Genomic DNA, 25,691 nt, shown 5'->3' with positions numbered 1-25,691 from the left:
CTGGTAGAAAGAGATGAGGGAAAGGGAGGGAGCAAGAGTTGGTAAGTGATAGATGGAGGTATGGAAGGGGTTGATTGACAGATGAGTTGAGATGGAGGTAGGTGAAATGGAGAAGTGTGGAGAAAGCAATGAATCAAGGCTGGAGGAGATAAGTTAATGCAAAAGCGATCCAAATGGTTAAATCTGATGAAAAGGAAGGTGAGCAGTTAAATGTATAACTTGAGGGAGGAATGGTAGGTAGATGGGAAACGGGAGGGGGGTAAAGCAGTGGAAGGAAAACGAGTGGAGGGAGGTGGAGGACGGATAGAGAACAGGGTGACGGGGTTGGGGGAATGGAAGGAAAGGGAGTGGGGGTTAGATGAGTAGGTTCTTCCCCACCTGACGTAACTGCCTATCAAACCCTTCTTACGTGGATCCACCAATCACTTGTCACCTGTTGCCCAACCCCTTCACCTCATCTCTTTCTACCAGCTATCCCTCTACTGGATCAGGCTGAGCAAGGTCCTGATCCAAGATGTGGTCTAGCCATTTCCCTCCATAGTTGCTGCCTGGCATGCTGTGTTCCTCCAGCAGTCAGTTTATGTTCTGACTAATTACCTGTTTTTATTGCATTGCTGTTTGCGGAACATTGAACTTTCTTCAAAAATAGCTGCCATGTTTCCCACGTAACAAAGATACTTAATAGGTTAGAACCTGCTTTCGGACATTCTGTAAGGTCTTACGGCAAAATAAATGTTGTTTTATTGGCACTTCTAATTTGAAAGGTTCAAACATAGCTGGAAAAGTAAAATAGACGATAACCAAAAAATGGAAAATGCTGGCGATGCTCAAAACGGCAGCATCTATGGAAGGAGAAACAGAGTTGATGTTTCACATTGATGAAGTATTAGCAGAATTTTAGAGTGTGTCATAGTGGTAGGTCCGTTCCAAATCTTGGCAGTAGAGTTGCATCCAACAGAGGAAATCAGGCTAGATTGACAAGCTCCTGTAATCTGAAGATTCCAAGAAAAGAAAAAAAAGTTTAATATTTTGACATATCATTTTTATTTAAATTGTTTAGTATGACATAAATATGTATTGCAATTTTTCCCAAGCATGAATTAGTTAGCTAAGAGAAAAGAGGTTCTGATTTTCTGATGCTTTACCACTTTTGGAAGAGGTGACAGATTAACGTCTAATATGGTCTACATTTGTCTTGCTGGGTAGACCATAAAAATGTTTTAACATCAAGCAAGGTAAGTGGGCATTGCAATGTTGAGGATACTTCCATGAGAAACTAATGCCAGTACTTGAGTTTAAATTCAACAAAGCAAATCCCCCCTCTCTCTTCCCGCCACCACCCCACCCCACAAACAAAATGTATGCATGACACAAAGCAGAAATTAAAAACCATTCTATCAAACTATCATTTCTTCATGGAGTAAAACTCTCCCAATATTATCGGATGGTCAAGAAACTACTCACAATTTCTGCACTGCAGAGATATTATTTTGTGCCACAAGCATGAATGATTGAGCTGACTCCAAAATAACATACCTTGTTATGAAAGTTTGGAGCTGGATCAATGCTCCATTGCAGATCTGGTACTGCTGAGCCAAGGCATGTCTGCAAGACTCTGCAGTAAACCCACCCACATGGCTCGTTAATGGAACTTGGATGGATTTGAGGCTGGGATGTTTTTTTCCATTCAGGCATCTGGCAACATTACAAACCAACGGTCCACAACCAGTTTGGCCATAGATGTATTATTAGCAGCAGTCTTACTGGCATGATTAATAGACTGCTGTTTAAGCCTGTGATCTCAACACCTCTGTTTGCAAGGTGTCTGCATATGAATGTTCAACATTTTTGACATGTTTGTTCATAAAAATGAGTGTAAAAATTGGGTGTTAATTGTGTATGTCTAGCCACATTAAGCTAAGACAATGATGTGAACCTTCCACTGTTCAGAATTAACACTGGGATTTCTATTTTTGTATGGATCACATAGAATTCAGCATTAGCAATTTAGTCCCTGACTGAGGTGAATGGTCTGATCATTTTCTCAACTACGAAACTGCAACACTGAGTCAAGCATGGCAGTACAAACTTAATTTTTCATAGCGCTGGGATGCTGGCATTGTTTGCTGTGACTGGGGAAAAGAAAAGACTGAAGTGGTCTGCAAGAGTGAGAAATACAAAGTGCTGGAGTAACTCAATGGGTCAGGTAGCATCTCTGGAGGACATAGTTGTTTTGGGTCCGGACTCTTCATCAGTGATTGTAGCATGGGGAAGAAAGCTGCGACAGAAAAGGGGATGGGACATAGCCTGGTAAGTGATAGAGTTGAGAGGGGTTTCATCTCATCTGCAGATCAATGGACAAAGGCTAGAGATGAAATGGAGACAAATTATATATGATAAGGCAAGGAGTGAAATGTGACGGCACAATGTGATATTGGTGGAAAAGGATAGGGGAAAAAGAGGGCGAAATAGTGGGAGAAATGTGTGTTCACCCAGGTGGGTGGAAGATGAAGGAGAGGGGATTTGTTAAATAACATTGGAGAATTCAATGTTTAGACTGTTGTGTTGTAAGATACCGATGCGGAATATGAGGTGGTTTGCGAGACATTGACCAAATAAACTGATGGTGGAAACTGGATTCATTTATTAACAGATCTGTGAACTATATTTTTACATTGAAAAAAGTAGGCCCATGCTCTCCACGCTATTAAAAAGCCCAAGAATGTTGTGAATCATCTGTGGATGATTCATCTCTTTCTACGTTGTTGAAATTGGAAGTCTAAAAGGTACCGGGAATATAAAATACCATAACATCCTTCCTATTTTTCCATCTGAACTGCCATTCAGTCTAAAGCTGCACGAAACACTCAAAGTTTAATACATAATGTTGTAATAAGCAATGTTTATTACTTTACAGTTTATCATCGCATCAAAAGGCAACACTCTTCTTTTCTACTCTTTTCTTATCTCTTCCTTTGTCAATCTCTTATTTTCTACTCTTTTCTTCCTTATTCCTGTTTTGCTATTAAATTAAAAAATAAGTTGTATATGAAATGTAATGAAATGTAATATGTCAACAAGTATTAGTTACTGAGTACTTACTTCTAACAAAAGTTAAATAAAAAAAAAAAAAAAAAAATATTGAATTAAAAAAAAAAAAAAAAAATCAAAAGGCAACATTTGTGTGCTCCAGCCCAGCATCTGACATGGAAATGACATGTAGGTACATTTCCAATGGGAACAATTTATGATCTGTGTTTTCCCCTTGGATAATCGCTACCAAGCTGTCTTCAATTCATTCTCTGACCTTCCCAATCTAAATAAAGATGCCTTTCAGGGGATTACCATATGCTGAGTGTTTATGTCGTGTTAAGGTGCTGACAGCTGGAACAACTAGGTGTCATGGTCACCACCAGTGATTCCTGAAACAGATTCCATAATCGCTCATGTATGTGTATCATCAGAAGCTCTACTAAGACATCAGAGCTCGGAGTTAATTGATGGAATCCTTAATATCATCATTGATGTCATAAAGAACCACAACCACACTCAAAGCCACAGACTGAAGATGACCACTGAACAAAAATATTATTGCAACAAGCTCTTACCAATCCTGTACTAGAGATTTGTGCAACATTACAAAAAAAATGTTGCATAGCAGAGGTGTTGCCACACAGCTTCAGTGAACTGGGTTTGATCCTTACCTCTGGGGCTGTCAGTATGGCATTTGCACAATCTCTGTGACTGTGTGGGTTTCTCATAAATGCTCCAGTTTCCTTTCACATCTGAAAAAAAATGGGTAGTTTAATTGGCCAATGTAAATTAGCTTTTGTGTGAAAGTGAATGGTAAAATTCCAGGTGAAGATGTTGATGGGAATATAGGGGAATAAAATGGGTTAGGGTAGAATTAGTGTAAATAATGCATGATAGCATGAACTGAAGGGCATATTCTTGCTGTATCTACATGACTTTGAATGCATAGAGTTCAATGGTTGTAATATTCAGCATTAGACTGGACTACATAAGCCTGAACTCATCAACAGCTCCACAAACAAATGGTGTCAGACCACTTCCTTGGATAGCAGTCTTCCCCAAAAGTGGCAAACTAGCACACATATTACACTGAAGGCATCTCGTGCTCAGGCTATCAATTTTGAGTTTATTGTCTTGTACACAACTACAGTGAGGTACAGGTACAATTAATAACTTGCTTGCAGTAGCATCATAAGCATATAGACTCAAACAACGTACAAAAAACAAATGATTCATAAAAACACCACATTATTGCAAAACATAATTAGAAAACAAGTCCATGGTAGAGTAAGAGCTGGTCTGCACTGTTTGATTAGCGAGGTAGGATTAGAGTTGTACAAAAACCTGTGGTTGTAGGAAAGTAGCTGTTCCTGAACTTGGTGGTGTGAAATCTCAGGCTTCTGTACCTCCTGCCTGATGGTAGCAGCAAGAAGAGAGCATGATGAGGATTCTTGAAAGATGCTGCATTCTTGAGACGACACCACGTGTTGCTACATTTGATGGTGGAGAAGATTGTGCCAGTGATAGATTGCACTGTATTCACCACTCTCCAGCATTCCAAGATTCTCCTGTCCGAGAAAGGCATGTGCTTACTTTGCAATAAATTTCCACTACATGAACTGACAACTCAATAAGGGTCTCAACCCGAAACGTCACCCATTCCTTCTCTCCAGAGATGCTGCCTGTCCTGCTGATTTACTCCAGCATTTTGTGTCAACACTTAATAATACTATTTTTTCCATGTTTTTCTGATTTAAAATGTTCAAAATTAATGCGGAAAACGTGCAGGGAAAACAAAGTTCATTTGAATGACTTATCAAGCAGTAATTTGTTTACATTTTCCAGGGCATTCACTAGTTGCAATGTCATTCAAGGGCACCAAAGACCACCACGATTCTGACATATTCAGATGCACTCTGATGGAACAAGCTAAAGTGAATTGCAGAAATTGGGACCGAGAGACTTGTACTCCAAGACGTGCAATGGGATGAAACAGGCTGCAGGGTATGACAAAGTTGTGTGAATTCTAATAGATGATTCACCCCATTATGTCTGTTTGAATCAACTACATTTAGTGCAAAATAAGTTTAGCAGGAAAATGGAATATTGCCAAATGTTCTGTGGTGAGAAAGTCACACAGTTACATCATTCCCTCACTCTGCGGTTGACAAATGCACACTTTTATTTATATTACATTACCTTGGGTTGACAGCACAGAAAGATCATTCAGCACCACCAAACACCTTTTCTACCATCTGTGCTTCACATTAAACATCCATTTGCTTCATTTATTCCATCCTTTCATTCCTTTCACCTTCATGCACCCCCCTGAAATTGATCTTTGGTATTCATCTCCCTCACTGACAGAATTTCATATTGTCATCATTCTTTGCCAAAGGAAGTTTTTCCTCAAATTCCATATTGGATTTATTGGCAACTATATTCAACTTATGCCCCGCTAGGTTTGGAACCAAAGTACTGAGGTAGTTTGTGGTAAGAGAATTTAACAACTGCAAATAGGCAGTTTTTTTTAAAATTAATGCTAACAAACGAGAAGAATGAAAACAAACTCAATACTTATTAGGAGATTAGGGGATCCTGTATCAAGTTACATAATTTCTGGAGGGGAATTTTTGAAATTTTTTCTAAAATACTTAAATAAAATTGGACCCCGACACAGAATTGATTACTCTAGGTATGTCAGAAGCCTGTTCTGAGCAAACATTATTTCAAAGATGTTTAAGTAGGAACTGCAGATGCTGGAGAATCGAAGGTTACACAAAAGCTGGAGAAACTCAGCGGGTGCAGCAGCATCTATGGAGCGAAGGAAATAGGCAACGTTTCGGGCCGAAACCCTTCTTCAGACTGATCGGGGGCAGGGGTGGGCGGGGACAAGAAAGGAAAAAGGAGGAGGAGCCCGAAGGCTGGGGGATGGGAGGAGACAGCAGGGGGACTGAGGAAGGGGAGGAGACAGCAAGGACTAACAAAATTGGGAGAATTCGATGTACATGCCCCCAGGATGCAGACTCCCCAAACGGAATATGAGGTGCTGTTCCTCCAATTTCCGGTGCTGCTCGCTGTGGTCATGGAGGAGACCCAGGACAGAGAGGTCGGAGACGGAGTGGGAGGGGGAGTTGAAGTGCTGAGCCACCGGGAGGTCAGCTTGGTTATTGCGGAACGAGCGGAGGTGTTCGGCGAAACGATCGCCCAACCTTGTTTCCTTAACTATGGCCTGATAACGGCAAAAAAACTAATACTTACATTTTGGAAACACACATCAGTCCCTACTGTGAAGGTGTGGATTACAAACATGTCCGAGACACTACATTTGGAAAATATTAGGCTTGTCTTGGCAGAAAAACCAGATCAATTTTTCAAGACATGGACAACCTTTACCGAATTCTTACAAGGATAGTATGGCGCAACACAAATTTGGATTTAAATCCGATTCTGGGTTGGGTGAGGTTGGGGGGGAACGAGGGGCAGGTATAACCATATAACCATATAACAATTACAGCACGGAAACAGGCCATCTCAGCCCTTCAAGTCCGTGCCGAACACTCACTCTCACCTAGTCCCATCTACCTGCACTCAGACCATTACCCTCCATTCCTTTCCCGTCCATATAACTATCCAATTTATTTTTAAATGATAAAATCGAACCTGCCTCCACCACTTCCACTAGAAGCTCATTCCACACAGCCACCACTCTCTGAGTAAAGAAGTTCCCCCTCATGTTACCTCTAAACCTTTGTCCCTTCATTCTCAAATCATGTCCTCTTGTTTGAATCTTCCCTACGCTCAATGGAAAGAGCTTATCCACGTCAACTCTGTCTATCCCTCTCATAATTTTAAAGACCTCTATCGTCCCCCCTTAACCTTCTGCGCTCCAAAGAATAAAGACCTTTCTCTGTAACTTAGGTGCTAACCAGGCAACATTCTAGTAAATCTCCTCTGTACTTTCTCTATTTTGTTGACATCTTTCCTATAATTTGGCGACCAAAATTGTACACCATATTCCAGAATTGGCCTCACCCATGCCTTGTACAATTTTAACATTACATCCCAACTTCTATACTCAATGTTATGATTTATAAAGGCCAGCACACCAAAAGCTTTCTTTACCACCCTATCTGCATGAGATTCCACCTTCAGGGAACTATGCACAGTTATTCCTAGATCCCTCTGTTCAACTGCATTCCTCAATTCGCTACCATTTACCATGTACGTCCTATTTTGATTTGTCCTGCCAAGATGTACTTCTCAGCATTAAACTTCATCTGCCATGTTTCAGCCCACTTTTCCAAATGGCCTAAATCTCTCTGTAGACTTTGAAAATATACTTCATTATCCACAACACCCCCTATCTTAGTATCATCTGCATACTTACTAATCCAATTTACCACACCATCATCCAGATCATTGATGTATATGACAAACAACAGTGGACCCAACACAGATCCCTGAGGCACCCCACTAGTCACCGTCCTCAAACCTGGCAAACAGTTATCCACCATTATTCTCCCATTCAGCCACTGTTGAATCCATCTTGCTACTCCACTATTAATACCCAACAATTGAACCTTCTTAACAACCTTCCATGTGGAACCTTGTCAAAGGCCTTACTGAAGTCCATATAGACAACATCCATCGCTTAACCCTCGTCAATTTCCCTAGTAACCTCTTCAGAAAATTCTAGAAGATTAGTCAAACATGACCTTCCAGGTACAAATCCATGTTGACTGTTCCTAATCAGACCCTGTTTATCCAGATGCTTATATATATTATCTCTGAGTATCCTTTCCATTAATTTGCACACCACTGACGTCAAGCGAATAGGTCTATAATTGCTAGGTTTACTCTTAGAACCCTTTTTAAACAATGGAACAACATGTGCAGTACACCAATCCTCCGGCACCATTCCCGCTTCCAATGGCATTTGAAATATTTCTGTCGTAGCCCCTGCCATTTCTACACTAACTTTGATGTGGATAGAGAACTGGCTGGCAAACAGGAAGCAAAGAGTAGGAGTAAACGGATCCTTTTCACAATGGCAGGCAGTGACTAGTGGGGTACCGCAAGGCTCAGTGCTGGGACCCCAGCTATTTACAATATATATTAATGATCTGGATGAGGGAATTGAAGGCAATATCTCCAAGTTTGCGGAGGACACTAAGCTGGGGGGCAGTGTTAGCTGTGAGGAGGATGCTAGGAGACTGCAAGGTGACTTGGATAGGCTGGGTGAGTGGGCAAATGTTTGGCAGATGCAGTATAATGTGGATAAATGTGAGGTTATCCATTTTGGTGGCAAAAACGGGAAAGCAGACTATTATCTAAATGGTGGCCGATTGGGAAAGGGGGAGATGCAGCGAGACCTGGGTGTCATGGCACACCAGTCATTGAAGGTAGGCATGCAGGTGCAGCAGGCAGTAAAGAAAGCAAATGGTATGTTAGCTTTCATTGCAAAAGGATTTGAGTATAGGAGCAGGGAGGTTCTACTGCAGTTGTACAGGGTCTTGGTGAGACCACACCTGGAATATTGCGTACAGTTTTGGTCTCCAAATCTAAGGAAGGACATTATTGCCATAGAGGGAGTGCAGAGACAGTTCACCAGACTGATTCCTGGGATGTCAGGACTGTCTTATGAAGAAAGACTGGATAGACTTGGTTTATACTCTCTAGAATTTAGGAGATTGAGAGGGGATCTTATAGAAACTTACAAAATTCTTAAGGGGTTGGACAGGCTAGATGCAGGAAGATTGTTCCCGATGTTAGGGAAGTCCAGGACAAGGGGTCACAGCTTAAGGATAAGGGGGAAATCCTTTAAAACCGAGATGAGAAGAACTTTTTTCACACAGAGAGTGGTGAATCTCTGGAACTCTCTGCCACAGAGGGTAGTTGAGGCCAGTTCATTGGCTATATTTAATAGGGAGTTAGATGTGGCCCTTGTGGCTAAGGGGATCAGGGGGTATGGAGAGAAGGCAGGTACGGGATACTGAGTTGGATGATCAGCCATGATCATATTGAATGGCGGTGCAGGCACGAAGGGCCTACTCCTGCACCTAATTTCTATGTTTCTATGTTTCTATGTTTCCCTCAATGTCCTAGGGAATATCCTGTCAGGACCCGGAGACTTATCCACTTTTATATTTTTCAAAGTGTCAGTACTTCCTCTTCTTTGATCCTCATAGTTTCCATAGCTACCCTACTTGTTTCCCTTACTTCACATAATTCAATATCCTTCTCCTTGGTGAATACAGAATAAAAGAAATTGTTCAATATCTCCCCCATGTCTTTTGGCTCTGCAGAAAGCTGTCCACTCTGACCAATCTAATGGACCAATTTTATCCCTTGTTATCCTTTTGCTATTAATATAGCTGTATAAATCCTTTGGATTTACTTTCACCTTACTTGCCAAAGCAACCTCATATCTTCTTTTAGCTTTTCTAATTTCTTTCTTAAGATTCTTTTTACATTCTTTATACTCCTCAAGCACCTCATTTACTCCATGCCGCCTATAATTATTGTAGATCTCTCTCTTTTTCCGTACCAAATATCCAATTTCCCTTGAAAACCATGGCTCTTTCCAATTATTACTCTTTCCTTTCAATCGAACAGGGACATAAAGATTCTGTACTCTTAAAATGTCACCTTTAAATGTCCTCCATTTCTCTACTACATTCTTCCCATAAAACAAAATGTCCCAATTCACTCCTTTTAAATCCTTTCGCATCTCCTCAAAGTTAGCCTTTCTCCAATCAAAAATCTCAACCCTTGGTCAGGTTCTGACCTTCTCCGTAATTGTATTGAAACTAATGGTATTGTGATCACCAGACCCGAAGTGCTCCCCAACACATACCTCTGCCACCTGACCCGTCTCATTTCCTAACAGGAGGTTCAGCACTGCCCCATCCCTGCAAAAACTATCCTGCACACATTTTACAAACTCCAAACCATCCAGCCCTTTTACAGAATGTGTTTCCCAGTCTATGTGTGGAAAATTGAAATCTCCCGCAATCATCACCTTGCACTTACTACTAATATCTGCTATCTCCTTACATATTTGCTCTTCCAATTCTCGCGGTTTATAATACACCCCTATAAGTATTGCTACACCTTTCCCATTTCTCAGTTCCACCCAAATAGCCTCCCTCAATGTGCCCTCTAATCTATCCTGCCAAAGCACTGCTGTAATATCTTCCCAGACAAGCAATGCAACACCTCCACCTCTTGCCCCTCCAATTCTATCACACCTGAAGCAACGAAATCCTGGAATATTTAGTTTCCAATCACAGCCCTCCTGCAACCATGTTTCACTAGTCGCCACAACATCATACTTCCAGGTGTCAATCCAGGCTCTAAGCTCATCCACCTTTCTTACAATGCTCCTAGCATTAAAATATAATAATAATAATAATAATAATAATAATAAATTTTATTTATGGGCGCCTTTCAAGAGTCTCAAGGACACCTTAAAAAAATTTAGCAGGAAGAGGAAAAACATGTAAGGGGAATGAAATAAATAGTAGAGACATGACTAGTACACAAAGTAAAGACAGAATTCAATACAAAACACAATATGAGGCAATTAATGCACAGATGAAAAGGGAGGGGGATGTGGGGCTAAGGATAGGCAGAGGTGAAGAGATGGGTCTTAAATATACACATTTAAGAAACCCACCACCTACCATATAACCATATAACCATATAACAATTACAGCACGGAAACAGGCCATCTCGGCCCTTCTAGTCCGTGCTGAACACGTATTCTCCCCTAGTCCCATCTACCTGCACTCAGACCATAACCCTCCATTCCTTTCCCATCCATATAACTATCCAATTTATTTTTAAATGATAAAATCGAACCAGCCTCCACCACCTTCACTGGAAGCTCATTCCACACAGCTACCACTCTCTGAGTAAAGAAGTCCCGCCTCATGTTACCCCTAAACTTCTGTCCCTTAATTCTCAAGTCATGTCCTCTTGTTTAAATCTTTCCTACTCTCAGTGTGAAAAGTTTATCCACGTCAACTCTGTCTATCCCTCTCATCATTTTAAAGACCTCTATCAAGTCCCCCCTTAACCTTCTGCACTCCAAAGAATAAAGACCTAACTTGTTCAACCTTTCTCTGTAACTTAGTTGCTGAAACACAGGCAACATTCTAGTAAATCTCCTCTGTACTCTCTCTATTTTGTTGACATCCTTCCTATAATTAGGTGAACAAAATTGTACACCATACTCCAGAATTGGCTTCACCAATGCCTTGTACAATTTTAACATTACATCCCACCTTCTGTACTCAATGCTCTGATTTATAAAGGCCAGCACACCAAAAGCTTTATTTACCACCCTATCTACATGAGATTCCACCTTCAGGGAACTGTGCACAGTCATTCCTAGATCCCTCTGTTCAACTGCATTCCTCAATTCCCTACCATTTACCATGCACGTCCTATTTTGATTTGTCCTGCCAAGATGTAACACCTCACACTTATCAGCATTAAACTCCATCTGCCACCTTTCAGCCCACTATTCCAACTGGCCTAAATTTCTCTGTAGACTTTGAAAATCTACTTCATTATCCATAACGGAGTGGCGGCGTGGCTCTGGCTGCAGCGGCTCACCGGCAGTCCCGTTTGTTTTGTATTTTTTGTGTTGTTTATTTTGTTTTGGTTAGTCTAGTTTTTGGTTTTTAGTTTATGTTTTGGGGGGGTGGGGGTTGAAACGGGGTTTGCAGCCTCTCCCTGCGGGGGAATGCGACCTTTTTGTCGTATTCCCCTTCTCTGCCTCCGTCTGCGCTGAGGCCAAATGGAGCTGACGACCTCGAGGCTCCGGAGGCAGAGCCTGTCAGGACTCGCCTGAGCTCGCTCCCGTGAGGGTGGTCCGGCTCAGGGCTGGAAGAGGTTGGGACGCTCCCGTGAGGGCGGCCAGCCCGAGGGTGGAACGAGGCTCCCGTCGGAGCGGCCGAGCTCGGGGAAGTGCGGCGCTCGCAGCCCGAGGGAGGTTCGGCGCCCATGTCGGGGCGGCCTGGCCCAAGGGAGAACCGACGCCCAAGTCGGGGCGGCCCGGCCCGGGGAAGAAGCGACGCCCAAGTCGGGGCAGCCCGGACAGAGGAAGAAGCGACGCCCAAGTCGGGGCAGCCCGGTCCGGGGGAGCTTTGGCGCCCATGTCGCGGCGTCCCAGCCCGAGGCTGAAGATGGTGCGGTACTCACGTGAGGGTGGCTGGGACTGTGTTCTGGCGGTGGTGGCCTGAGTCCGGGGTTCGGCCGCCGGCCAGCGGCTGAGTCTGCAGGACTGGTGGGCGGCAGCTTCGACCACCCCGGGCCGCGGTGTTTGAGCCGCGGGAATGTTATAACATCACCCGGGGGATGTCGCCTCAGCACAGAGGGAGAAGAGGAGGGAAGAGACTGCAGACCTAAGACTTTTTCCTCCATCACAGTGTGGAGATGCTGGGTGGACTCACTGTGGTGGATGTTAATATGTGTGTATTGTTGTTTTTATTGTATTATATGTATGACTGCTGCAATTTCGTTCAGACTTCGGTCTGAATGACAATAAAGGCTATCTTATCTCTTATCTTATCTTAACACCACCTATCTTAGTATCATCTGCATACTTACAAATTCAATTTACCACACCATCATCCAGATAATTGATGTACATGACAAACAACAGTGGACCCAACACAGATTCCTGTGGCACCCAACTAGTCACTGGCCGCCAACCTGACAAACAACCATCCACCATTACTCCCTGGCATCTCCCATTCAGCCACTGTTGAATCCATCTTGCTACTCCACCATTAATACCCAACAATTGAACCTTCTTAACCAACCTTCCATGAGGAACATTGTCAAAGGCCTTACTGAAGTCCATATATACAACATCCACTGCTTTACCCTCATCAATTTCCCTTTGTAATCTCTTCAAAGAATTCAAGAAGATTAGTCAAACATGACCGTCCAGGCACAAATCCATGTTGACTGTTCCTAATCAGACCCTGTTTATCCAGGTGCTTAGATATATTATCTCTAAGTATCCTTTCCATTAATTTGCCCACCACTGACGTCAAACTAACAGGTCTATAATTGCTACCTCTTATTCTCTGTTTATTATCTTTTTCTTTTTTCTCCCCTACATGTTGGGTCTGAGTGCTTCCCTTCTCTGCCTCCTGCCTCACACACTGTCTACTTGCTTTCTCTATTTGAGTCCCTCCCCCCAACCGTTTAAAAGTTTAAAGTCTCCCCAGTAGCCTTTGCAAATCTCCCCGCCAGGGTATTGGTTCCCCTCGGGTTCAAGTGCAACCCGTCTTTTTTGTACAGGTCACACCTTCCCCAAAAGAGGTCCCAATGATCCCGAAACTTGAATCCCTGCCCTCTGCACGTCCCTCAGCCACACATTTATCCTCCACCTCACTCCATTCCTACTCTCACTGTCGCGTGGCACAGGCAGTAATCCCGAGATTGTTACTTTTGCGGTCCTTCTCCTTAACTCTCTTCCCAACTCCCTAAATTCTCCTTTCAGGACCTCTTCTCTTTTTCTACCTATGTCATTGGTACCTATATGTACCACGACCTCAGGCTCCTCTCCCTCCCATATCAGGATATCTTGGACACGTTCAGACACATCCCAGACCCTGGCACCAGGGAGGCAAACTACCATCCGGGTCTCCTGACTGCGTCCACAGAATCGCCTATCTGACCCCCTAACTATAGAGTCCCCTATTACTATTGCCCTCCTCTTCTTTTCCCTACCCTTCTGAGCAACAGGGCCGATCTCTGTGCCGGAGGCCCGGCTGCTGTCGCTACCCCCAGGTAGGCTGTCCCCCCCAACAGTCCTCAAACAGGAGTACTTATTGCCAAGGTGTACAGCCACCGGGGTACTCTCTAGTCCCTGCCTCTGCCCCTTGCCCCTCCTAACCGTGACCCACTTGTCTGCCTCCCGTGGTCTTGGAGTGACCACCTCTCTATAACTCCTCTCTATGACCTCCTCACTCTCCCTGATCAGACGAAGGTCATCGAGCTGCTGTTCCAGATTCCTAATACTGTCCCTTAGGAGCCCCATCTCAACGCTCCTGGCGCAGATGTGGACGTCTGGAAGGCAATCAGACTCCATGACTTCCCACATCTGACATCCAGAACAGCAAACTGCCCTGGCACTCATACTCCCCCTTACCTTAATTAACGGGGGAGTGCAGGAAGTGCAAAAAGGAACTGCAGATGCTGAACCCCGGAACAAAATACAAAGTGCTGGAAGAAATCAGCAGGGCCAGCAGTATATGGGGTTACACCCAATCAGCTGCTTCCTTTACTCCACTTTTTTCTTTTTTTCTTTTTTTTCCCCTCTCATATCTTTATTCGCTCTTTTGGCCACACTACTTTGGTAGTCTAGGGGTCTTATCTTTTCACTTTTCACTTTTTCCCTCTCTTATTCTTTCTCTCTTCTTTTCTCTCAATTTCAGGTTAAAAGGTTAAAATTGTACAATGATCGTATAATTTTACATGCCGAATTTTTTATTCTTGTACAATTACTTCTAATAAAAATAATTTTAAAAAAATAAAAAAGAAAAAAAAATAAAAATACTTAATAGGAGATAATGAGAAATCAAGGAATCAGAGGGTACATGTTTCACATCCACATCCTAACAAGGAGCTTTGGATATCAGAGAAACATATGAATCACTTTTCCAGATGAGCTAAAGCAGAATATTGTACTTAGTAAAATAGTTTGCAAGATCCAATTTCACATTTAAAAAGATAAATAATAAATGCTGCCAACAAAAGTACATAGGTGCTTTAAAGGGTTAGTTTCATGTGGCTTTGAGTGTGGCACAAACAGGTTGGAGCAGCAGCAACACAATTGTTCTTTGTGCTTGCATGGTTCTGCATCAGCAGCAGGATACAATGACCCCCACCCCCCCTCTCCGCACCAGATATAGAGGAGTCTCCACTGTACCAAGAGCGGCCACTGTCCCAGAAATGTTCCCTCATCTGTATTGTAAACCAAGTATTATGCAACTTGTGAAGCGTCATACGATGATAGTTACAGATGGTTCCAGTCACCCAGGATGTTTAAAACCATGGTTGCCGTCTTCAAAGAAGAGTATGGACATTCATGATGAACAATTGGGGCAGTGGAGGCACATTCTTTGATTACAAGTACAAGATAGAGATTTCTAGACATTAAACAGACATAGTGGATATATGGAAAATTGCACTATGGCAGATGACCAACCATGATCTCACTAAATGGCAACTTTTCATTGTTGTCTGGTATGATCTTGCACAGTCCGATATTAACTTTGCTTTTCTCGCTGTACATACTTCCTCTGGGTTCCATCCTTAGAAAGCATGGCATCTCTTTCCACTGTTATGCAGATGATACCCAGCTTTATTTGCCGCTGAGGGGGGAAGACGCCTTTTCTGTAAAATCGCTTCTGTCTTGTCTTGATGACATTAAGTCCTGGTTGGCCCTAAACTTTCTTGGATTTAATGAAAAGAAGACAGAGGTGATTTTATTTGATCCCAATGGCTGCCGTGAACCTCCATTTGTTGATTTAGGTCCATTGTCAAGGTACGTGAAGCCAACAGTTGTGAACCTGGGTTTTAGGATGGATAGTGACTTTAAATTAAATCGCCAAATATGCGCGGTGGTTAAGTCCAGCTTCTTTCACCTAAGGAAGCTGGCGAAGGTGAAGCCCATTCACGAGCGGCAGCATTTTGAGACAGTAATCCATGCCTTTATTACATCTAGGCTGGATTACTGTAACACGCTCTATTTTGGTGTTGCTCGTTCTTCACTGGCTCGCCTCCAGTTGGTTCAGAATGCTGCTGCTCGCCTTTTAACAGGGACTCGAAAGAGGGAGCACATATCGCCAATTCTGGCTTCCCTACACTGGCTCCCGGTGCACTTTCGAGTTCATTTTAAGATACTGTTATTTGTTTTTAAATCTCTGAATGGGCTCGCCCCGCCTTACCTCTCTGAGCTGCTCCACCCATACGCTCCTGCCCGGTCCCTCAGGTCAGCTGGTCAGCTGCTCCTGGAGGTACCGAGGTCTAGTCGGAGGCTCAGAGGGGATAGAGCCTTCTCTGTTGCTGCTCCGGCACTCTGGAACACCCTGCCGTTGCACATCAGACAGGCCCCCTCACTGTCCATCTTCAAATCCAGTGTTAAAACACATTTGTACTGTCTGGCTTTTGACCATGCCTTTGCTTCTGTTTGTGGTGTTTTTGATGTTTCTTTATTTTACACTTGCCAAATATAGACACAAAATGCTGGAATAACTCAGTGGGTCAGGTAGCATCTCTGGAGAAAAGGAATAGGTGATGTTTTGGGTCGAAGCCCCTTAATTAAGGCTGAGAATCAGGGGAGAGGGAAACTAGAGTTATCAAAAGGTACAATGAATAAATTAATGAAGTATGAAAAGAACAAATCAAAACCAGCAACGATGATCAAGGAAAGGCAGAGCCCACAATGGTCCATTGTTGGCTGTGAAAAAGGTGATGAGTAGATACAAACAGTGAAACTAAGCGGGGTGACAGTGAAACTAGTAGGATGACTACTACTGGCTGAAGGAAGGTGAGTTTCAGTGAGTGAGTTTTAAAAAAGCGCACCCGGTACAGCTTTGAGCAATTAACGTGAAGGTCAGCAGAGGAGCAGCAGCCAGACCAGATTACCTCAGGCAGGGAGTTACTCCACCAATTTGGGTCTCTCTTTACATTCAGCAGCTGGATGTGCAGGCATATTGCTTGGATCACTGGGCCCTCAAAACAAACACTTAAACCAAGCAATGTCAAAGTTTGAGATTACCAGAAGGATAGAAACAATTCAGAGATTTTCTCAAAGATTCCTTGAAAAATTATCTTTAATCGAATTCCAGGAACTCTAGCCCTAGATAAAGAGCAATTGCCTTGCCTTTGAAGATTACAGGTTCCTTTGTCAGAAACAAGTAGTCTCTCATACTGCCTACATATCAAGTGTCTCCAACTTCACCCATGGCACAGTGGACAATCTCCACATCAGTCAGCATTGAATCCATAGAACTGGTCAGCAATAACTCCCTGGTCAACTCGTTCCATCCCACCAAAACCACCCCCTCCCCAGGTACTTTCCCCTGTAACTGCAAGCGATGCAACACCTGTCCCTTTACCTCCCCCCTCGACTCCATCCAAGGACCTAAACAGTCTTTCCAGGTGACGCAGAGGTTCACTTGCACCTCCTCCAACCTATAACCATATAACAATTACATCACGGAAACAGGCCATCTCGGCCCTACAAGTCCGTGCCGAACAACTTTTTTCCCTTAGTCCCACCTGCCTACACTCATACCATAACCCTCCATTCCCTTCTCATCCATATGCCTATCCAATTTATTTTTAAATGATACCATATAACCATATAACAATTACAGCACGGAAACAGGCCATCTCGGCCCTACAAGTCCATGCCGAACAAATTTTGTTCCCCTTAGTCCCACCTGCCTGCACTCGTACCATAACCCTCCATTCCCTTCTCATCCATATGCCTATCCAATTTATTTTTAAATGATACCAATGAACCTGCCTCCACCACTTCCACTGGGAGCTCATTCCACACCGCCACCACTCTCTGCGTAAAGAAGTTCCCCCTCATATTACCCCTAAACTTCTGTCCCTTAATTCTGAAGTCATGTCCTCTTGTTTGAATCTTCCCTATTCTCAAAGGGAAAAGCTTGTCCACATCAACTCTATCCCTCTCATCATTTTAAAGACCTCTATCAAGTCCAAACCTCATCTACTGTATCCGCTATTCTAGGTGTCATCTTCTCTACATTGGCGAGACCAAGCGCAGCCTCAGCGATCATTTTGCTGAACACCTCTGCGCAGTCCTTAACCTACCTGATCTCCCATTGGCTCAGCACTTCAACTCACCCTCCCATTCCCAATCTGACATTTCTGCCCTGGGCCTCCTCCATTGTAAAACTGAGGCCCAGCACAAATTGGAGGAACAGGACCTCATATTTTGCTTGGGTAGTTTACACCCCAGTGGTATGAACATCGACTTTTTTAACTTCAGGTAGTCCTTGCTTTCTCTCTCCATCCCCCCCCCCCCCCTTCCCCCCCCCTTCCCAGTTCCCCCACTAGTCTTACTGTCTCCACCTAATTTCTATCTTTGTTCCACCCCCTCCCGCCATCAGTCTGAAGAAGGGTCTCGACCTGAAACGTCGCCATTCCTTTTCTCCAGAGATGCTGTCTCACCCGCTGAGTTACTCCAGCATTTTGTGTCTACCTTCAGCAATCCTCACACTGAGAACTGCCTAGGAAAGCAAATGTTATAAACATTCAGTAGTCAGAAAGCACGTGGAAGGGGAAACCTAAAACATTTCACTAGATCACTTTCCTCAAATGATGCTTAATCTGCAGAGTGCTTCCAGCAAATTCTGTTTTTGTTTAAAACACAAAGTGCTTGAGGAACTCAGCAGGTCAGGCAGTATCTGGGGGTGGGGGGTGAAATGGACAGGTGACATTTTCATGTCAGGACTCTTCTTTAGACTGATTGAAGGGGGAGAAAGTTGGAAAAGAGAGGTGGGAGTAAGGAAACGTCTGCGAGTGATGTGTGGGTACAGATGAGTGAACTTTCTGTCTTTGGCCTCCTCCATTGCCAGAGTGGGGGTCACATTAAAACTGCAGGAACAACTCCTCATATTCCTCTTGGGTAGCTTACATTAAGTAATACATCCCCCTCCCCTCTTTCTTTCATCTTTATCCTAGTACACTTCCAATTTATCCCCCTCCCCCCATCTCATCCTGCTCCTTCATACACTCATCTCCCATACCTCTTCCACATTTCCTTTCTACCCGCCACGTGCCCTTCCATCCACATCTTTCTGGCTTTACATTTCAGCCCTCCTCTTCTTATCTGACACTTTTTAATCTCTTTCTCAGATCCAACTTGTCACCTACTCCAGCGATTTGCCAATTCAACCAACCTCACCTGTATCCACCCATCACTTGGCTCATTTTGTTCTCCCCCCCACCTCCCTTTTCCAACTTTCTCTCCCCTACTGCATTGTCGACCAGAAAGGTCGCTTGTCCATTATTCCCCAGATGCTGCCTGACCTTCTGAGTTCCTCCAGCACTGTGTTTTGTTTAAGATTCCAGTACCTGCAATCTCTTATGTCTTCTGTTTAAGAAGGAACTGCAGATGCTGGAAAATCGAAGGTAGTCAAAAATGCTGGAGAAACTCAGCGGGTGAGGCAGTATCTATGGAGCGAAGGAAATAGGCAACGTTTCAGGCCGAAACCCTTCTTCAGACTGATTTGAGGGTGGGGGCGGGGGGCGGGAAGAAGACAGGAGGAGGTGGAGCCAGTGGGCTGAGGGAGAGCTGAGAAGGGGAGGAGAAAGTAAGGTCTACCAGAAATTAGAGAAGTCAGTGTTCATACTGCTGGGGTTCAAACTGCCCAAGTGAAATATGAGGTGCTGCTCCTCCAATTTACGGTGGTCCTCACTCTGGCCATGGAGGACAGAAAGGTCGGATTCGGAATGGGAGGGGGAGTTGAAGTTGTCTTCTGTATTTGTTTCTGAGTTTAGTAATGGTATATTGCCTGTGCGGACCAACTGGCTGGAGTTTTCAACCTCGCACTTCTGAGGTCTGAGGTTCCCACCTGCTTTAAAAGGGCATCAATTATACAAATGCCCAAGAAGAGCAAGGTGACGTGCCTCAATGACTATCGACCAGTGAGTGGCACTAACCTCGGTGGTGATGAAGTGCTTTGAGAGGTTGATGATGGCGCAAATCAACTCCTACCTCGACAAAAACCTGGACTCACTGCAGTTTGCTTACCACCAGAACAGATCAACGGTGGATGCAATCTCACTGGCTCTCCACTCCGCTCTAGACTACTTCGACAACAAAAACTCATATGTCAGGCTGTTATTCATTGACTACAGCTCGGCATTTAATACAATCATCCCCTCCAAGCTGGTTACCAAACTTTCAGAACTGGGTCTCTGCGCATCCCTCTGCAATTGGATCCTCGACTTCCTCATTCACAGACCACAGACTGTCCGTATTGGTGGAAATGTGTCAGCCTCAATAACAATCAGCACGGGAGCACCTCAAGGCTGCGTGCTCAGCCCCCTGCTGTACTCACTCTATACTCATGACTGCATAGCAGGTTATAGTGCGAACTCCGTCATCAAGTTCGCTGACGACACCACTGTTGTGGGACGTATCACTGATGGAGATGAGTCAGAGTGTAGAAGTGAGATCGACCATTTGACCAAATGGTGCCAGCACAATAACCTGTCTCTCAACACCAGCAAAACCAAGGAACTGATTGTGGACTTTGGAGGATGGGGACCCATAGTCCCATTTATATCAACGGATCTATGGTGGAGAGGGTCAAGAGCTTCAAATTCCTGGGTGTGCATGTCTCGGAAGATCTCTCCTGGTCTGAGAACACTGATGCAATTATAAAGAAAGCACATCAGCGCCTCTATTTCCTGAGAAGATTGCGGAGAGTCGGTATGTCAAGGAGGACTCTCTCGAACATCTACAGGTGCACAGTAGAGAGCATGCTGAGCATCGTGGCTTGGTTTGGCAACTTGAGCGCCCAGGAGCGGAAAAGACTGCAAAACGTTGTAAACACTGCCCAGTCCATCATCGGCTCTGACCTTCCTACCATTGAGGGGAATTATCGCGGTCGCTGCCTCAAAAAGGCTGCCAGCATCATCAAGGATCCACACCATCCTGGTCACTCACTCATCTCCCCGCTGCCTTCAGGTAGAAGGTACAGGAGCCTGAAATCTGCAACATCCAGGTTCAGGAACAGCTACTTCCCCACAGCCATCAGGCTATTAAACTCAACTCAAATGTAACTTTGAACATTAATAGCCCATTGCACTATATCTGCTTATTTATGTGTATATATATACATATATTCAATGGTATATGGTCACACTGATCTGTTCTGTATTTATTTATGCCTACTATATTCTGTTGTGCTGAAGCAAAGCAAGAATTTCATTGTCCTATCTGGGACACATGACAATAAACTCTCTTGAATCTTATATCTTTTGAAAGTCATCATGAACAATGCTTTTAGGTTGCCATTTTACCATAAAACACTTGGTAAAGTATCATTGCCATTTTCCCATAAAACATTTTACCATAAAACAACCTCCTCATGAACATCAAAAAAACTAAGGAGCTAATCGTGGACTTTAGGAGGGCACATCATCCGAGGACGTACACACCATTGGGGATAAATGGGGATATTGTGGAGAGGGTGAGCTGTTTGAAATATCTGGTTGTCCACATCTCTGAGGATCCTCCAGTGCTTCTACTCAGCGGCTGTGGAAAGCATCTTGTCCGGAAATATTACCATCTGGTTTGGGAATTGCTCTACCCAGGACAAGAAGGCTCTGCAGAGAGTAGTGCGTTCGGCCGAACGCACTATGGGAACTTCACTCGCCCCCCTGCAGGAACTATACATCAGGAGGTGCAACTAAAATCATTCCACACCTGCAACAGACTGTTCCAGCTGCTACAGCCAGGCAAACGCCTCCGTTGCCATGCTGTGAGAATAGAGAGGTTGAGAAGGAGTTTCTTCCCAGAGGCCATTAGGACTGTAAACTCCTATCTCACCAGGGACTAACTTTTACTGTACCACACTACTGCTTTTTTTTTAATTTGCTGTTTTTTCCATTTTTCCTTCCGCCCACAATATTTAATGTAAAAGAATATATGATTGGTTCCATTCTGTTTGTAGTTTGTTTGGTTGTTTGTTTGTTTGGCTTTTTGCACAAAGTCCGCGAGCATTGCCACTTTTCATTTCACTGCACATCTCGTATGTGCATGTGATGAATAAACTTGACTTTGTATATAAGTTTGTGGACAAGACATAGGTATGTTACAATACCTACCTTCAGCGGCACTGCAGTTCTGCCACTGGCCATGTGCCTGACTTTGGCGCCTTTGAGAGGGGGGGGGGGGGCCGGGGGGCGGGTTTAAAATGCCTTTTTTTCCACCCTGTTGAAATCGATCTTTGTCAGGCTGTTTAGCTGCTGAAGAATAATCGCTCCGAAATCAGTTTTATCAATTTTTTTAAAAACTGTGTTAGATAATTTAATAGCAGGAGCAAAATAAAATTTGTCTTCTAAAGCCGTCAACGCCGACAACGGGACGGATCTCACGTATGGACAAAGCAAGGTAAGCCGTTTATTTTTACATATAAACGTGCTTCTTAGGATGCCTTTAATCAAAATTTCTCGTTGCGAAAAGGTGATTTAGGCCCCATACGAACCGGCAGCCTGCCAATATGGGGTTTAAATTCACCGCAAAATGCAACGTTCCAATCGATTGCGTTCCACAAAATCCCACTCGCAAGATGATTTAAATGGCCATTAAATTACGGGAATTAAACACTAAATTCCTTCCATTTGGCCAATAAATTCGTGACAATGTGATTTAAAAATCATGTTATATTGTGAATTCTTGTGTGAATGTTATTTGGACACTTAGGCTATTTAAAAATGTTAACCTTTTCTTAAGGAATGGATAGATGTTTAGATCTAGTAATTGAATTTTGTAATTAGCTTCAATTAGATAACTAACTAATTATATGCTTTAATTTCAGGTCATCCAAGTAAGATTGTTCCATATTTGTTTCAGAATGCTTCAATCTATAATAACTGAAAATTTCATTCAGTTTTCTTAATTTTTAAGAAAGTAATGGGCTTTTGACTGTCGATCACAGCTTTTGAGTTAAGTCAATGGAAAATCAATAGGGAACAAGATGCTAATTTCCGAGTATGAAAATGGCCATACCTTTTTTAATACTGACGATATGAAAGTGAATTAGGTGTCAAATTAAACTTCTTTTTATGCTTTATCTGACGGGATAAATTGCAGACTTGATTTTTTTATATCTTAAAATTTTGTAACATTGCTACAAGACAGGAAGCATTTTTTACATCAACCTTTGGCATTTGCTGACAGGAAACGGGTTTTGTTAAAGATTGGCATAATTTTGCAGATTTTATCTGACTTCCGTACGATAGTTAAAAGTGATTCATGCAGAAAGCGTGTGAAGGCAAACGGTTTACTCGTCGCCTTAGCTACCTGCTCCCTCGCCTTTGCAGGTTAGTTGGTCTAAACCTGCTGCCTGTCTTCCACATTGGTCTCAAAGCCCGAACCAACCACACTGTGACGTAGCGGAGCGCACGTCATAGCCCCACCCCCCGTCGCGAGCTGCCTTTGACGTAGAACGGGCTGCGCAATGGAGCAGTGCGCATGTTGCTCGAGCGCCGCTCGCCAGCCCGCCCGCCCGCCCGCCTGTGTTTGCAGCTGTCGGTTTGCGCGGCCGGGACGGACCGACCGACTGACGGAATTGTGCCGGTAAGGAATTAAAATAATTCGCATCAGGGGCCGGGAACATGCCTGCGCCATTTTGCTCCTCCTCACGACCGCTGCGCGGTTAAAGCGGGAGAGGATTAAATCGAGCAAACGCTAACTTGGATTCAGGTGAGCGGGCGCGAAGCTGTGCTCGCTCGGAGCCAGGTGAGGTGAGGGGGGAAGTGTCGTTCCTCATCACCTCTTGCTCGCATCTCCTGCTCGGTTGCAGCTTTTGATTCGGCGCCTGTTGCTTCTGGGGAAGGGGGAGAGAGAGAGAGAGCACCGCCACCGCCACCTCCGTCGTCCACCGAACACTACGCGAGAGAGAGAGAGAGAGTCACTCGCCATCCGGGGCCTGAAACGGCCCCTGCGCCGCCGGCAACGGAGCACCCGGAGGCTACGGTCGCCACGGCAACTGGTGCGATCGGGGGTGTGGGACTGGGTCTCCCAGGCTTGTTGTGGACATTCAGCTGAGGGACCCATAATACAGGGGTTTATATGGCACAATTTAACTGACTCGTTTACCCCATCCAATCGCTGGCCCAGGCATTTCAATGACGAAAACGTATGAAAATATTTCATTTTCCTTAAATACATCTTGTCTTGATACAAGAGCCAAACATTTGAATAATAGTCATCGGCCTACAGATGCCTACTGACTATCCTCGGCACTTTCTGTGTTTATTTCAGATTCCGAGTATCTGCAGCATTTGCTTTCTATACTTTCCCAATCTGTTAGATGAGTCTGACTCGTAGCATCGGAGCATAGCATAGTTCAGTAGCAACGTTGACCTTCGTCTTCCTTGGCTCGTTATCTACTGACAGTACTTCGATGCCATTATTTTTGCCTGATTAATACATTGTATTCCTGACCTGCCTCCCTTGTCCTACTCTTCATGTAATTATGCGCAACTATGCTATGTGGTACCGATCACTCATCAAACCCATGTTCATTGACCCACATTGCTTGCTGGTTAAGTAGTGCAGTAGATTATCTTATAAATTCCTGCTGGCCTTATCCTTTCTATTTTTTGCAATCATCACAATATCTTTCGAAGATATCTCCAATTCTTCTGTTCTCTTGGATAATCCTAATTTTATTACTTTTCTATTGCTGATACCTTCCTTTGGTGATACCTTCCCTAAACTCTGAAATGTACATGCTCAACCATGACAGACAGTGGTAAATTAATTTTCATTCTTTAGGGAACAGGGGTTCCCCTCTTCGACTATAGATGAGGCTCTCACCAGGGTCTCCCCTATATCCCATAGCTCTGCTCTCACTCCCCATCCACCCCACTCATAACAAGGACAGAGTCCCCCTTGTCCTCACCTTCCACCCTACCAACTGTCACATACAACAGATAATCCTCCGACATTTTCGCCACCTCCAACGGTATCCCACCACTGGTCACATCTTCCCATCTCCTCCCCTTTCGGCTTTCCGCAGAGACCGTTCCCTCCGTAACTCCTTGGTCAATTTGTCCCTTCCCACCCAAACCACCCACCCCCTAGTACTTTCCCTTGCAACCGCAGGAAATACTACACTTGTCGCTATACCTCGCCCCTCAACTCCATCCAAGGAACCAAGCAGGTTCCAGGTGAGGCAGAGATTCACTTGCACCTCCTCCAACCTCATCTATTGCATCCACTGCTCTAGGTGTCAACTGGATTGCTTCAGCGCAAAGGGAGAGCAAGGAGGGAAGAGACAATGACATTGGGACTTTAAACTGTGTTGAGTGTTTTGTTATTTATTCTATGTTATGACTGCAGGCTGAACCATTTCGTTGCACTGAAAAGTGCAATGACAATAAAATTGAATCCAATCCAATCCAAACTGCTCTACATCAGTGAGACCAAGTGCAGGCTTGGCGGATCGCTTTGCCCAACACCTCGGCACAATTTGCATTCTCCCTCCTTCCCCTCCCCAGCTCTACCACAGCCTACTGTCTCCGCCTCTTCCTTTCTTCTTACTGCTCCCCCCACCTCCACCTCCACCCCCACATCAGTCTGAAGAAGGGTCTTGAACCGAAACGTCACCTCCATAGATGCTGCCTCACCCGCTCAGTTTCTCCAGCATTTTTGTCTACCTGTGGTAAATTAACAAATCATTCTTATCTTTAAGATTTCTTTAAAATCTGCAACTTTAATAGCTAGCTTGGTTTTTGATATTCAAATCAAGTCAACTTTATATGTCACATACATATACAAGATGTACAGTGAAATAAAAGTGGCAATGCCTGCGGGATTGTGCAAAACAACAGAACAGAACCAGTATTTA

The 25,691-nt window shown here is 44.0% G+C and overlaps 1 protein-coding gene and 1 long non-coding RNA gene across 2 annotated transcripts in view; one reads left to right on the top strand and one right to left on the bottom strand.

Annotated features, from left to right (window-relative positions):
- Positions 1 to 428: 428 nt before the first annotated feature.
- Positions 429 to 24,715, bottom strand: LOC129696631 (uncharacterized). Its single transcript, XR_008723374.1, has 3 exons — positions 23,610 to 24,715; positions 3,705 to 3,785; positions 429 to 992 (listed from the first exon to the last, which is right to left on the bottom strand). It is a non-coding gene; the product is annotated as an uncharacterized LOC129696631 (long non-coding RNA).
- Positions 23,333 to 25,691, top strand: part of snrka (SNF related kinase a) — a 35,052-nt gene continuing 32,693 nt past the window's right edge. Inside the window, exon 1 of the mRNA XM_055634696.1 lies at positions 23,333 to 23,413. The gene's annotated coding sequence lies outside the window, so the exon portion shown is untranslated. The remainder of the gene's footprint in view (positions 23,414 to 25,691) is intronic.

This window comes from Leucoraja erinacea, chromosome 4, assembly GCF_028641065.1.
Source record: "Leucoraja erinacea ecotype New England chromosome 4, Leri_hhj_1, whole genome shotgun sequence".
Classification (NCBI taxonomy): domain Eukaryota; kingdom Metazoa; phylum Chordata; class Chondrichthyes; order Rajiformes; family Rajidae; genus Leucoraja; species Leucoraja erinaceus.
This window is presented reverse-complemented; position numbering and strand designations above follow the sequence as displayed.